Genomic DNA, 15,381 nt, shown 5'->3' with positions numbered 1-15,381 from the left:
TGAAATTTATAATTGAATGCTTATTGTATTAGATATATAATCCGCCAAAATTCGCGATCTGACTCGTTTTCTGCAAGAATCCACCAAAATTCCCGATCTGACTGGTTTTCTATGATTTTACGGCACGTTTCCTCCCTCTTTTAAATCTTCCTTTCCAACAATCGATTTCGTACTCCCCGGGCTAGGCTCAGGTATTCCTCCCGGTCAGTTGGGTCCGTAAATCTTTGCCATCTTTTCCTATAATATTTTTAATATGGATAAAATCCTTCAGGAGATCCGGCGTGGTGTCATATTGGGTGCCTTGGCGGCACTGAACCCGCGGCCGGACTGCATGCTTAGTCATTACCCGTCCAGGAGCCGTTTCCAGCGCGGTCCGCACATTTGACGACGGTCCGGAATATTATTATTATTATTATTATTATTATGTGTTGCTGGAATGGCTGATGAAAGGGAAAACCGGAGTATCCGGAGAAAAACCTGTCCCGCCTCCGTTTTGTCCAGCACGAATGCCATATGGAGTGACCGGGATTTGAACCACGGAACCCAGCTGTGAGAGGCCGGCACGCTGCCACCTGAGCAACGGTGATCCTTATAAGTACATTAATAACAGTAAAATCAATTGGTCTCACCTCCTTCTACACCCCACCGCCGTTAAGTTTATTTACCGCCCCCCCCCCCCCACCAAAAAATTAAAAGAATGCTTGTTTCTTTATGTTTAAGGGAGATTCCAAACACCAATGTTCACGTCTATTACCTTCAGTTTTGAGATATAAGTATCCCCATAAAAATAATTCACTTTTTTCACTTCATTTCACAATAATCCCCCCCCCCCGTTAAGTGAATTTTCCCGCAAATAATACTTGTTTCTTTAATAGTAAAGGATCTTCTAAATACCAATGATCACGACTCTAACTTCTTCAGTTTTCGATTTATGTGTCCTCATGAAAGGAATTCAACTCCTTTACACTCCCGCCCTCCAAGATGGTTTCCCCACCAAAACGCGTTCTTCTTTGTTTTTAAAGGAGGTCCAAATAAGAATTTTCACGTCTGTAACAACTTTAGTTTTTATTAGATGTATGTATTCTCATACAATTCAGTCAATTAATTTTTCAATTCTTTCACCCCCCCCCCCCCACTTCATTGGATTTTCCGAGAATACGTGTTTCCTTACTTTTAAAGCAGATTGCAAATATCAAATTTCACTTCTGTAACATCTTCATTTTTGAGATATCAGTAGCCTAATTAAAAGAATTCATCACCATTTTCAGTCACTTTTACCCCCCCCCCCCTCCACCCAAGTGGTATTTCCGAAAACTAAAAGTACACGTTTCTTTGTTTAATGGAGATAAAAAATACCATTTTTCACTTCTGTAACATGTTAAGTTTTTTAGATATACTGTAAAAATTCTCATTTTAAAATTTCACCCCTTTTGAGTTCCCCTTAAGTGGAGTTTCCAAAACAAATCACCTATATTTCTTTACATTTACAGAAGATTTACACCCACTCTTTACGTCTGTAACATTTTACGTTTCCAAGATATTCTCTAGATATAGTCTTTCAGAAAATTCACCCCAGTTTGTCACTCCTGTTTAACCGCCATTAATTGGCTTTTCTAAAAACTAAAAAATACGTGTTTCTTTATTTTTAAAGGAGATCCCATATGCAAATTATCAGTTCTGTAATATCTTTCGTTTCTGAGATATGTGTATCCTCAATTAAGGCATTCAACCCATTTTTCACCCTTTTACACCCCTCCTATTAGGATTTACAGGAAACAAAAAAATACGCGTTCCTTTATTTTTAGAGGAGATTCTAACTACCAATTTTTACATCTGTAAATTTTAAAGTTTTAAGATGTAGACACACTCATTTTAAAAATTTCAACCCTCCTTTTCACCCCCCAATATTTGGATTTTCCAAAAACGAAAAAATATGTGTTTCTTTACTTTTAAAGTAGATCCAAAATACCAATTTTCAGGTCTGTAATATCTTCAGGTTCTGAAATATAAGTAGCCTCATGAAAGGCATTCAACCCATTATTCACCCTTTTACATCCTTCCTATTGGGATTTTCCGAAAACAAAAGAATGCGTGTTTCTTTATTTTAAAAGGAGATTCTAAATACCAATTTTTACATCTATAAACTTAAAAAGTTTTGAGATATAGATACACTCATTTTAAAAAATCACCCTATTTTCACCCCCCCCCCATTAATTGGATTTTCCACAAAAAGAAAAATACGTGTTTCTTTATTTTTTAAGGAGATCCCAAACACCAATTTTCAGGTCTGTAATATCTTCAGGTTCTGAAATATAAGTAGACTCATGAAATGCATTCGACCCATTTTTCAACCTTTACCACCCTTCCCATTATGATTTTCCGAAAACAAAATATACGTGTTTCTTGATTTTTAATGCAGATTCTAAATACCAATTTTTACATCTATAACCTTTAAAAGTTTTGAGATATAGATACAGTCATTTTAAAATATTACCCCTTTTTCACCCCCCTTAATTGGGTTTTCCAGAAAAATAAAAAATACGTTTTTCTTTATTTTTAAAAGAGATCCCAAACACCAATTTTCAGGTCTATAATATCTTCAGTTTCTGAGATATAAGTAGCCTCATTAAAGGCATTCAACCCATTTTTCACCCCTTTTCACTCCTCCTATTGCGATTTTCCGAAAACAAAGAAATACGTGTTTCTTTATTTTTAATGAAGATTGTAAATACCAATTTTTACATCTGCAAACTTTGAAAGTTTGGAGATATAGATTCACTCATTTTAAAAATTCACCCCCTTTTCACCCTCCCATTAATTGGATTTTACAAAAACAAAAAAATACGTGCTTCTTTATTTTTAAAAGAGATCAAAAGTACCAATTTTCAGGTCTGTAATATATTCAGTTTTTGAGATATAAGTACCGGTGTCCTGATTAAAGGCATTCAACCAATTTTCCCCCATTTTCACCCTTTTTCATCCCTCATATTGGGATTTTCTGAAAACAAAAAAATACGTGTTTCCTTATTTTTAAAGAAGATTCTAAATACCAATTTTTACATCTGTAAACTTGTAAAGTTTTGAGATATAGATACACTCATTTTAAAATTTCACCCCCATTTTCACCCCCTTACCGAAGGAATATCCAAAAATCCTCTCTTAGCGAGCACCTACATCATAATATGAATATATCCCCAAAATTTCATTTCTTTATGTCCAGTAGTTTTGGCTCGGCGATGATGAATCAGTCAGTCAGTCAGTCAGTCAGTCAGGACAAGCTATTTTATATATATACTAGCAAGATACCCGTGCTTCGCTACGGTATTATACTGAAATTTATAATTGAATGCTTATTGTATTAGATATATAATCCGCCAAAATTCGCGATCTGACTCGTTTTCTGCAAGAATCCACCAAAATTCCCGATCTGACTGGTTTTCTATGATTTTACGGCACGTTTCCTCCCTCTTTTAAATCTTCCTTTCCAACAATCGATTTCGTACTCCCCGGGCTAGGCTCAGGTATTCCTCCCGGTCAGTTGGGTCCGTAAATCTTTGCCATCTTTTCCTATAATATTTTTAATATGGATAAAATCCTTCAGGAGATCCGGCGTGGTGTCATATTGGGTGCCTTGGCGGCACTGAACCCGCGGCCGGACTGCATGCTTAGTCATTACCCGTCCAGGAGCCGTTTCCAGCGCGGTCCGCACATTTGACGACGGTCCGGAATATTATTATTATTATTATTATTATTATGTGTTGCTGGAATGGCTGATGAAAGGGAAAACCGGAGTATCCGGAGAAAAACCTGTCCCGCCTCCGTTTTGTCCAGCACGAATGCCATATGGAGTGACCGGGATTTGAACCACGGAACCCAGCTGTGAGAGGCCGGCACGCTGCCACCTGAGCAACGGTGATCCTTATAAGTACATTAATAACAGTAAAATCAATTGGTCTCACCTCCTTCTACACCCCACCGCCGTTAAGTTTATTTACCGCCCCCCCCCCACCAAAAAATTAAAAGAATGCTTGTTTCTTTATGTTTAAGGGAGATTCCAAACACCAATGTTCACGTCTATTACCTTCAGTTTTGAGATATAAGTATCCCCATAAAAATAATTCACTTTTTTCACTTCATTTCACAATAATCCCCCCCCCCCCGTTAAGTGAATTTTCCCGCAAATAATACTTGTTTCTTTAATAGTAAAGGATCTTCTAAATACCAATGATCACGACTCTAACTTCTTCAGTTTTCGATTTATGTGTCCTCATGAAAGGAATTCAACTCCTTTACACTCCCGCCCTCCAAGATGGTTTCCCCACCAAAACGCGTTCTTCTTTGTTTTTAAAGGAGGTCCAAATAAGAATTTTCACGTCTGTAACAACTTTAGTTTTTATTAGATGTATGTATTCTCATACAATTCAGTCAATTAATTTTTCAATTCTTTCACCCCCCCCCCCCCACTTCATTGGATTTTCCGAGAATACGTGTTTCCTTACTTTTAAAGCAGATTGCAAATATCAAATTTCACTTCTGTAACATCTTCATTTTTGAGATATCAGTAGCCTAATTAAAAGAATTCATCACCATTTTCAGTCACTTTTACCCCCCCCCCTCCACCCAAGTGGTATTTCCGAAAACTAAAAGTACACGTTTCTTTGTTTAATGGAGATAAAAAATACCATTTTTCACTTCTGTAACATGTTAAGTTTTTTAGATATACTGTAAAAATTCTCATTTTAAAATTTCACCCCTTTTGAGTTCCCCTTAAGTGGAGTTTCCAAAACAAATCACCTATATTTCTTGTTCGCCTCCGTAGCGTAACGGTTAGTGTTATTAGCTGCCGTCCTCGGGGGCCCGGGTTCGATTCCCGGTACTGCCAGAAATTTAAGAATGGCAGGAGGGCTGGTATGTGGTTGAAATGGTACGTGCAGCTCACCTCCAATGGGGGTGTGCCTGAAAAGAGCTGCACCACCTCGGGATGAGGACACGAGTTTACTTTACTTTACCTATATTTCTTTACATTTACAGAAGATTTACACCCACTCTTTACGTCTGTAACATTTTACGTTTCCAAGATATTCTCTAGATATAGTCTTTCAGAAAATTCACCCCAGTTTGTCACTCCTGTTTAACCGCCATTAATTGGCTTTTCTAAAAACTAAAAAATACGTGTTTCTTTATTTTTAAAGGAGATCCCATATGCAAATTATCAGTTCTGTAATATCTTTCGTTTCTGAGATATGTGTATCCTCAATTAAGGCATTCAACCCATTTTTCACCCTTTTACACCCCTCCTATTAGGATTTACAGGAAACAAAAAAATACGCGTTCCTTTATTTTTAGAGGAGATTCTAACTACCAATTTTTACATCTGTAAATTTTAAAGTTTTAAGATGTAGACACACTCATTTTAAAAATTTCAACCCTCCTTTTCACCCCCCAATATTTGGATTTTCCAAAAACGAAAAAATATGTGTTTCTTTACTTTTAAAGTAGATCCAAAATACCAATTTTCAGGTCTGTAATATCTTCAGGTTCTGAAATATAAGTAGCCTCATGAAAGGCATTCAACCCATTATTCACCCTTTTACATCCTTCCTATTGGGATTTTCCGAAAACAAAAGAATGCGTGTTTCTTTATTTTAAAAGGAGATTCTAAATACCAATTTTTACATCTATAAACTTAAAAAGTTTTGAGATATAGATACACTCATTTTAAAAAATCACCCTATTTTCACCCCCCCCCCCATTAATTGGATTTTCCACAAAAAGAAAAATACGTGTTTCTTTATTTTTTAAGGAGATCCCAAACACCAATTTTCAGGTCTGTAATATCTTCAGGTTCTGAAATATAAGTAGACTCATGAAATGCATTCGACCCATTTTTCAACCTTTACCACCCTTCCCATTATGATTTTCCGAAAACAAAATATACGTGTTTCTTGATTTTTAATGCAGATTCTAAATACCAATTTTTACATCTATAACCTTTAAAAGTTTTGAGATATAGATACAGTCATTTTAAAATATTACCCCTTTTTCACCCCCCTTAATTGGGTTTTCCAGAAAAATAAAAAATACGTTTTTCTTTATTTTTAAAAGAGATCCCAAACACCAATTTTCAGGTCTATAATATCTTCAGTTTCTGAGATATAAGTAGCCTCATTAAAGGCATTCAACCCATTTTTCACCCCTTTTCACTCCTCCTATTGCGATTTTCCGAAAACAAAGAAATACGTGTTTCTTTATTTTTAATGAAGATTGTAAATACCAATTTTTACATCTGCAAACTTTGAAAGTTTGGAGATATAGATTCACTCATTTTAAAAATTCACCCCCTTTTCACCCTCCCATTAATTGGATTTTACAAAAACAAAAAAATACGTGCTTCTTTATTTTTAAAAGAGATCAAAAGTACCAATTTTCAGGTCTGTAATATATTCAGTTTTTGAGATATAAGTACCGGTGTCCTGATTAAAGGCATTCAACCAATTTTCCCCCATTTTCACCCTTTTTCATCCCTCATATTGGGATTTTCTGAAAACAAAAAAATACGTGTTTCCTTATTTTTAAAGAAGATTCTAAATACCAATTTTTACATCTGTAAACTTTTAAAGTTTTGAGATATAGATACACTCATTTTAAAATTTCACCCCCATTTTCACCCCCTTACCGAAGGAATATCCAAAAATCCTCTCTCAGCGAGCACCTACATCATAATATGAATATATCCCCAAAATTTCATTTCTTTATGTCCAGTAGTTTTGGCTCGGCGATGATGAATCAGTCAGTCAGTCAGTCAGTCAGTCAGGACAAGCTATTTTATATATATATAGATAGATAAAGTAGCTTGTCCTGACTGACTGACTGATTCATCATCGCCGAGCCAAAACTACTGGACATAAAGAAATGAAATTTTGGGGATATATTCATATTAAGATGTAGGTGCTCGCTAAGAGAGGATTTTTGGATATTCCGTCGCTAAGGGGGTGAAAAGGAGGGTGAAATTTTAAAATGAGTGTGTCTATATCTCAAAACTTTAAAAGTTTACAGATGTGAAAATTGGTATTTGGAATCTTCTTTAAAAATAAGGAAACACGTATTTTTTTTGTTTTAAGACAATCCCAATAGGAGGGGTGAAAAAGGGTGAAAAAGGGGTTGAATGCCTTTAATCCGGATACGCTACTTATATCTCAGAAACTGAAGATATTACAGACCTCAAAATTGGTACTTTTGATCGCTGTGAAAAGTAAAGAAACACAAATTTTTTTTGTTTTTGGAAAATCTAATTAATGCGAGGGTGAAATGGGGGGTGAATTTTTAAAATGAGTGCATCCATATCTCAAAAGTTTTAAAGTTTAGAGATGTAAAAATTAGTATTTAGAATCTTCATTAAAAATAAAGGAACACGTATTTTTTTTGTTTTCGGAAAATCACAATAGGAGGGGTGAAAAGGGGTGAAAAATGTGTTGAATGCCTTTAAAGAGAATACATATATCTCAGAAACTGAAGATATTACAGACCTCAAAATTGGTACTTTTGATCGCTTTCAAAAATAAAGAAACACATATTTTTTGTTTTTGGAAAATCCAATTAATGCGAGGGTGGAAAGGGGGGTGAATTTTTAAAATGAGTGCATCTATATCTCAAAACTTTTAAAGTTTATAGATGTAAAATTTGGTATTTAGAAATCTCCTTTAAAAATAAAGAAACACGTACTTTTTTGTTTTCGGAAAATCCTAATAGGAAGGGTGAAAAATAGGTTGAATGCCTTTAATGAGGCTACTTATATTTCAGAACCTGAAGATATTACAGACCTGAAAATTGGTATTTGGGATCTACTTTAAAAATAAAGAAACAGGTATTTTTTCGTTTTTGGAAAATCCAAATAATGGGGGGTGAAAAGGGGGGTGAATTTTTAAAATGAGTGTGTCTACACCTTAAAACTTTAAACGTTTACAGATGTAAAAATTGGTGTTTAGAATCTCCCTTAAAAATAAAGTAACACGTATTTATTTGTTTTCTCTAAATCCCAATAGGAGGGGTGTAAAAGGGTGAATAATGGGTTGAATGCCTTTAATGAGGATACATATATCCCAGAAACTGAAGATATTACAGAACTGAAAATTTGTAAATGGGATCTCCTTTAAAAATATAGAAACACGTATATTTTTGCTTTTGGAAAATTCAATTAATGGTGGTTAAACAGGAGTGACAAGTTGGGGTGAATTTTTTGAAAGACTATATCTACAGAATATCTGAGAAGCGTAAAATCTTGCAGACGTAAATAGTGGGTATTTGGAATCTCCTGTAAGTGTAAAGAAACATAGGTGCTTTGTCTTTGGAAACTCCACTTAAGGGGAACTAAAATGGGGTGAAATTTTAAAATGAGAATTTCTACAGTATATCTCAAAAAACTTAACATGTACAGAAGTGAAAAATGGTCATTTTTTTATCCTATTAAAAATAAAGAAAAGTGTATTTTTAGTTTTCGGAAATACAACTTGGGTAGTGGGGGGTGGGGGGTAAAAGTGACTGAAAATGGTGTTGAATTCTTTTAATTAGGTTACTGATATCTCAAAAATGAAGATGTTACACACGTGAAATTTGATATTTGGAATCTGCTTTAAAAGTAAACAAACACGTATTCTCGGAAAATCCAATGAAGGGGATTTGGAGTGTTAAAGGATAGAAAAAATTAATTGACTTAATTGTATGAGAATACATACATCTAATAAAAAATAAGTTGTTACAGACGTGAAAATTGGTATTTTGATCTCCTTTAAAAACAAGGAAAAGCGCGTTTTGGGGGGGGGAAACAATCTTGGGGGGGGGGGGGAGTGAAAAGGAGTTGAATTCCTTTCATGAGGACACATAAATCAAAAACTGAAGAGGTTAGAGTGGTGATAATTGGTATTTATAAGATCCTTTACTATTAAAGGAACAAGTATTTTTTGCTTTAATATCACTTTGTGAGGGAGGGGGGGGGGAGTGTGGAAGGAAGTTAAAAACGTGAATTATTTTTAAGGGGATACTTATATCTCAAAACTGAAGGTAATAAACGTGAACATTTGTATTTGGAATCTCCTTTAAACATAAAGAAACACGCCTTCTTTTAATTTTTTGGAGGGTGGGGGTAAATAAACTTAACGGCGGTGGGGTGTAAAAGGAGGTGAGACCAATTGATTTTACTGTTCGTAATGTACTTATAAGGAGCCTCCGTTGCTCAGTCGGCAGCGCGCCGGCCTCTCACAGCTGGGTTCCGTGTTTTAAATCCCGGTCACTCCATGTGACATTCGTGCTGGACAAAATGGAGGCGGGACAGGTTTTTCTCCGGATACTCCGGCTTTCCCTGTCATCATTCATTCCAGCAACACTGTCCAATATTTCATTTCATTTGTCACTCATCGATCATTGCCCCAGAGGGGAGCTTCGGCAGCCGGCACAATTCCTATTGTCCCCGCTAGATGGGGCTATATTCATTCCATCACTGATCCTGTCGAATGATAGGAAACAGGCTGTAGACTTGCGATGTACTTATTCTGATCATAAACCGATCATTTTTAATCTTTCCTGGGTTCTTTTTCAACAGCCATATTTTCCTTCGGAGAACGTTCTTAGATTAGAGTAGATTTTCCTGGCATATAAATAAAAATTTAAACACATTTGAAATAAACGATAGGAATGAGATTGGCCGTCAAATTGTTCACCTCTCTAATAAGGTCAATAATACACGGAGGTATGTCATTCGTATCGCCAGAAATTCCGCACACTTGCCTACGCGCGACAATGGTGCTGGTCACATTGTTAGCAATGACAATGGCATCAGATGTATTTTACCGCCAAGTAGCGGTCTTGCATATTGCTGTGGGGTCCAGAACATAAATAATAATAATAATAATAATAATAATAATAATAATAATAATAATAATAATAATAATAATAATAATAATAATGACCGTCGTCAACATGTGCGGACCGTGCTGGAAACGGGTCCTGGACGGGTAATGACTATGATTGCAGTCCGGCCGCCGGTTCAGTACCGCCAAGGCACCCAAGAGGAAACCACGCCGGATCTCCTCAAGGATTTGATCCACATTAAAAATGTTTATAGGAAAGCATGGCTAAGATTTAGGAACCCAACTGACCGGGTGGAATACCTGGACCTAGCCCGGGAAATACGAAATCGATTGCTGGAAAGAAAGATTGAAAAATGGGAGGAACGTTGCCGTAATCTCTCAGTAAACGAGTCAGATCACGAATATCGGCGGGTTGTATATAAAACGATAAGCATTCAATTATAAATTTCAGTATATTACCGTAGCGAAGCACGGGTATCTTGCTAGTATATATATAAAATAGCTTGTCCTGACTGACTGACTGATTCATCATCGCCGAGCCAAAACTACTGGACATAAAGAAATGAAATTTTGGGCATGGATTCATAATAAGATGTAGGTGCTCGCTAAGAAAGGATTTTTGGATATTCCTTCGCTAAGGGGGTGAAAAGGAGGTTGGAATTTTAAAACGAGTGTATCTATATCTCAAAACTTTAAAAGTTTACAGATGTAAAAATTGGTATTTAGAATCTCCTTTAAAAATAAGGAAATACGTATTTTTTTGTTTTCAGAAAATCCCAATAGGAGGGGTGAAAAACGGTTAAAAAAAGGGGGTTGGATACCTTTAATCAGAATACCGGTACTCTTATCTCAGAAACTGAATATATTACAGACCTGAAAATTGGTACTTTTGATCTCTTTTAAAAATAAAGAAACACGTATTTTTTTGTTTTTGAAAAATCCAATTAATGGGAGGGTGAAAAGGGGGGTGAATTTTTAAAAACAGTGCATCTATATCTCAAAACTTTTAAAGTTTACAGATGTAAAAATAGGTATTTAGAATCTTCATTAAAAATAAAGAAACACGTATTTTTTGTATTCGGAAAATTTCAATAGGAGGGGTGAAAAGTGGTGAAAATGGATTGAATGCCTTTAATGAGGATACTTATATCTCAGAAACTGAAGATATTACAGACCTGAAAATTGGTACCTTTGATCTCTTTTAAGAATAAAGAAACACGTATTTTTTTGTTTTTGGAAAATCCAAATAATGGGGGTGAAAAGGGGGGTGAATTTTTAAAATGAGTGTATCTATATCTCAAAACTTTTAAAGTTTATAGATGTAAAATATGGTATTTAGAATCTCCTTTAAAAATAAAGAAACACGTTTTTTGTTTTCGGAAAATCCCGATAGGAAGGGTGGAAAAGCGTGAAAAAGAGGTTGAATGCCTTTAACGAGGATACTTATATTTCAGAACCTGAAGATATCATAGACCTGAAAATTGGTATTGGGGATCCACTTTAAAAATAAGGAAACACATATATTTTCGTTTTTGAAAAATCCGGATAATGGGGGGTGAAAAGGGGGGTGAATTTTTAAAATGATTGTGTCTATATCTTAAAACTTTAGAAGTTTACAGATGTAAAAATTGGTATTTAGAATCTCCTTTAAAAGTAAAGGAATACGTATTTTTTCGTTTTCTGTAAATCCTAATAGGAGGGGTGTAAAAGGGTGAATAGTTGGTTGAATGCCTTTAATGAGGATACATATATCTCAGAAACTGAATATATTACAGAACTAAAAATTTGTATATGGGATCTCCTTTAAAAATAAAGAAACGCGTATTCTCGGAAAATCCAATGAAGGGGGGGGGGAAAGAATTCTAAAATTAATTGACTTAATTGTATGAGAATACATACATCTAATAAAAACTAAAGTTGTTACGGACGTGAAAATTGGTATTTTGATCTCCTTTAAAAACAAAGAAATACGCGTTTTGTGGGGGAAACCATCTTGGGGGGCGGGAGTGGAAAGGAGTTGAATTCCTTTCATGAGGACACATAAATCAAAAACTGAAGAAGTTAGAGTCGTGATAATTGCTATTTAGAAGATCCTTTACTATTAAAGAAAATTCACTTAAGGGGTGGGGGGGGAAGTGTGAAAGGAAGTAAAAAAAGCGAATTATTTTTATGGGGATACTTATATCTCAAAACTCAAGGTAATAGACGTGAACATTGGGGTTTGGAATCTCCTTTAAACATAAAGAAACACTCCTTCTTTTAATTTTTTTTTGGGGGGGGGGGTAAATATACTTAACGGCGGTGGGGTGTAAGAGGAGGTGAGACCAATAGATTTTGCTGTTCATAATGTACTTATAAGGAGCCTCCGTTGCTCAGGCGGCAGCGCGCCGGCCTCTCACAGCTGGGTTCCGTGGTTCAAATCCCGGTCACTCCATGTGACATTCGTGCTGGACAAAACGGAGGCGGGACAGGTTTTCTCCGGATACTTCGCTTTTCCCTGTCATCATTCATTCCAGCAACACTGTCCAATATTTCATTTCATTTGTCATTCATCGATCATTGCCCCAGAGGAGTGCTTCGGCAGCCGGCACAATTCCTACTGTCGCCACTAGATGGGGCTTTATTCATCCCATTCCTGACCCTGTCGAATGACTGGAAACAGGCTGTATATTTTCGATGTACTTATTCTGATCATAAACCGATCTTTTTAATTTTTCCTGGGTTCGTTTTCAACAGCCAACTTTTCCTTCGGAGAACGTTCTTATATTACAGTAGATTCTCCTGGCATATGAATAAAAATTTAAACACATTTGAAATAAACGATAGGAATGAGATTGACCGTCCAATTGTTCACCTCTATAATAAGGTCAATAATGCACGGAAGTATGTTATTCGTATCGCCAGAAATCCCGCACACTTGCCTACGCGCGACATTGGTGCTGGTCACATTCTCAACAATAACAATGGCAGCAGATGTAATTTACCGCCAAGTAGCGGTCTTGCATCTTGCTGTGGAGTCCAGAACATCTATAATAATAATAATAATAATAATAATAATAATAATAATAATAATAATAATAATAATAATAATAATAATAATAATAATAATAATAATAATAATAATAATAATAATAATAATAATAATAATAATAATAATAATGTTCTGGACCGTCGTCAAATGTGCGGACCGCGCTGGAAACGGGTCCTGGACGGGTAATGACTAAGAACGCAGTCTGGCCGCGGGTTCAGTACCGCCAAGGCACCCAAGACGACACCACGCCGGATCTCCTGAAGGATTTGTTCCATATTAAAAATGCTTATAAGAAAAGATGGCAAAGATTTAGGGACCCAACTGACAGGGTGGAATACCTGGACCTAGCCTGGAAAGTACAAAATCGATTGCTGGAAATAAAGATTGAAAAATGGGAGGAAACTTGCCATAATCTATTAGATAACGAGTCAGATCGCGAATTTTGGCGGATTCTCGCAGAAAACGATTCAGATCGCGAATTTCGGCTGATTATATATCTAAAACAACATTCAATTATAAATTTCAGTATAATACCGTAGCGAAGCACGGGTATCTTGCTAGTATTCGATAAATTTCCAAGTTCCAAAAACAAGTTTAAGGAAAAGTTAGCTAAACAACTGATAGAAATTCTGTCTCGGGTGGCAGACATAAATGTGAATGGTTCATGTTTGATTGACTGATCTACTCTAAAGGATGACGCTTATACCTGGTGAGATCTTTTCTGTTAAGTCTAGGCAACACGAAAACATTAACACCAAAAACCTGAAATAGAAAGTGTCAAATATCTCTGAGATCTCGGCTCTTCAAGCTTGGCCACATTTCTCTTGAGGAACGTTCACAGCTACGTGGTCGTTAATCATTTCTGAATGGGTTTTTATGCAACTCGTGGCTTGTTGAAGATATCATTGGGAAACTAATTCACTTCTGATTTTCCTAGCATGCCCCTTCAGTGATACCTAGGCCATCTATGACAGCTTATGCTGAAGATTTTGAGGTTCAAACCCACCTTCGGTCTGAACACTCTTCGCACATACAGTTTCAACTCAGGTATAAGACATTATGACTCCACCCGTTTTTAAATCCCGCACAAAATTGCCATTCTGAGAACACGTCGATGTAAGTACAGCTTCCTCCGAGAATCCATTACCTTCTTACAGAATACTGCAGATTTCAAGAGCGATCTCACGTCAATCGCATATTAGGATTGAAATTTACGTACTGTACTACTATCGTCGCAAGATACACACATTAAATACCAGGTGGCTCTCGAACGCCGTACTTTCTACTTATAAATGCCCCGCATGCACAAATGATGGACGGGATATCTACCAACTGATTTTCACAGGGGGCAGGTTACGTCAGAATATGAAGAGATAAGAAACGGAGTGTCGCTCGCAGTATGTTACTCAGCGCTACCGGTATAATGCACCCCTTGCATTAGTAAATATCGTTTTCGACCGCATAATTCTAGGCTGGTGTATGGTGCAGCAGCACTATATTTGCTGTCTGTATATCGGCAATGGCTAGTGTGATCAGCAGCGGTGAATACACAGATATTATTTTAAGCTGGACAACCTGGTTGGTGTGCAACAGAAGTTCCAAACAGATGTACGGCTTCTACACATATATTTCGCCGAATAGTATTAGTTTTGTTCCATACAATCAACTCTTTTATCGAGTTGAATGTCTACACGTGAATAAATTAATAAGTTATTAGATTTCATTTATTGCATCTTTGGAGTGTATACAAACAGTAGCGGCGGTTAGGGGCTGGGGCGAGGAGGAACAGTCGCTCCCACCCCCACTTTGTAGAGTAAATATTTTATTTTATTCCACTTTAGCCAGCTGGAACTAGGAGTTATTTTAAAAAGCTATTTGTACAAGCCTTGTTGTCGTATATCCTAAAACTTTCCTTTATTGGATAGCGCTACGGCAAGTAGTGGAGACTTTGCATGTGCTGTGAGGAAGGGTAGTAGGGGTACATTTTCTTTTGCGGAGGTCGTGGCCACTGAGTTATAATTTACCCGCTTGCCGCACGCATTCGTCAGTCTGGTAGTCTCTTTATTGTCTGTTAGTTTCTTAATGTGTAATCATATACTACATTATTTTAATTGCATAATCATGCTGTACATCTGTGAATTGTACCGGGCGAGCTGGCCGTGGGGTTACGGGCGCGCAGGTGTGAGCTTGCACTCGGGAGATAGTGGTTTCGAATCCCACTGTTGACAGCCCGGAAGATGGTTTCCCGTGGTTCTCCGTTTTCATACCAGGCAAATGCTGAAGCTGTACCTTAATTAAGGCCACGACCGCTTCCTTCCCATAAGTTCTAACTGTGTCGGTGCGTCGTAAAGTCAATTGTAAAAAAGATACATTTAATTGTAATTGTAATTTCAACGCGAGAGAATACAAACTTTACTTTCACCGGGATAAATTATTTCGTTTGTATTATGTTATTTTATATGTAAATGGAATTAATCTGCCCCGTGG

Source organism: Anabrus simplex, chromosome 1, assembly GCF_040414725.1.
Source record: "Anabrus simplex isolate iqAnaSimp1 chromosome 1, ASM4041472v1, whole genome shotgun sequence".
Lineage (NCBI taxonomy): Eukaryota > Metazoa > Arthropoda > Insecta > Orthoptera > Tettigoniidae > Anabrus > Anabrus simplex.
The sequence above is the reverse complement of the archived record's forward strand: the minus strand, read 5'-3'. Positions refer to the sequence as shown.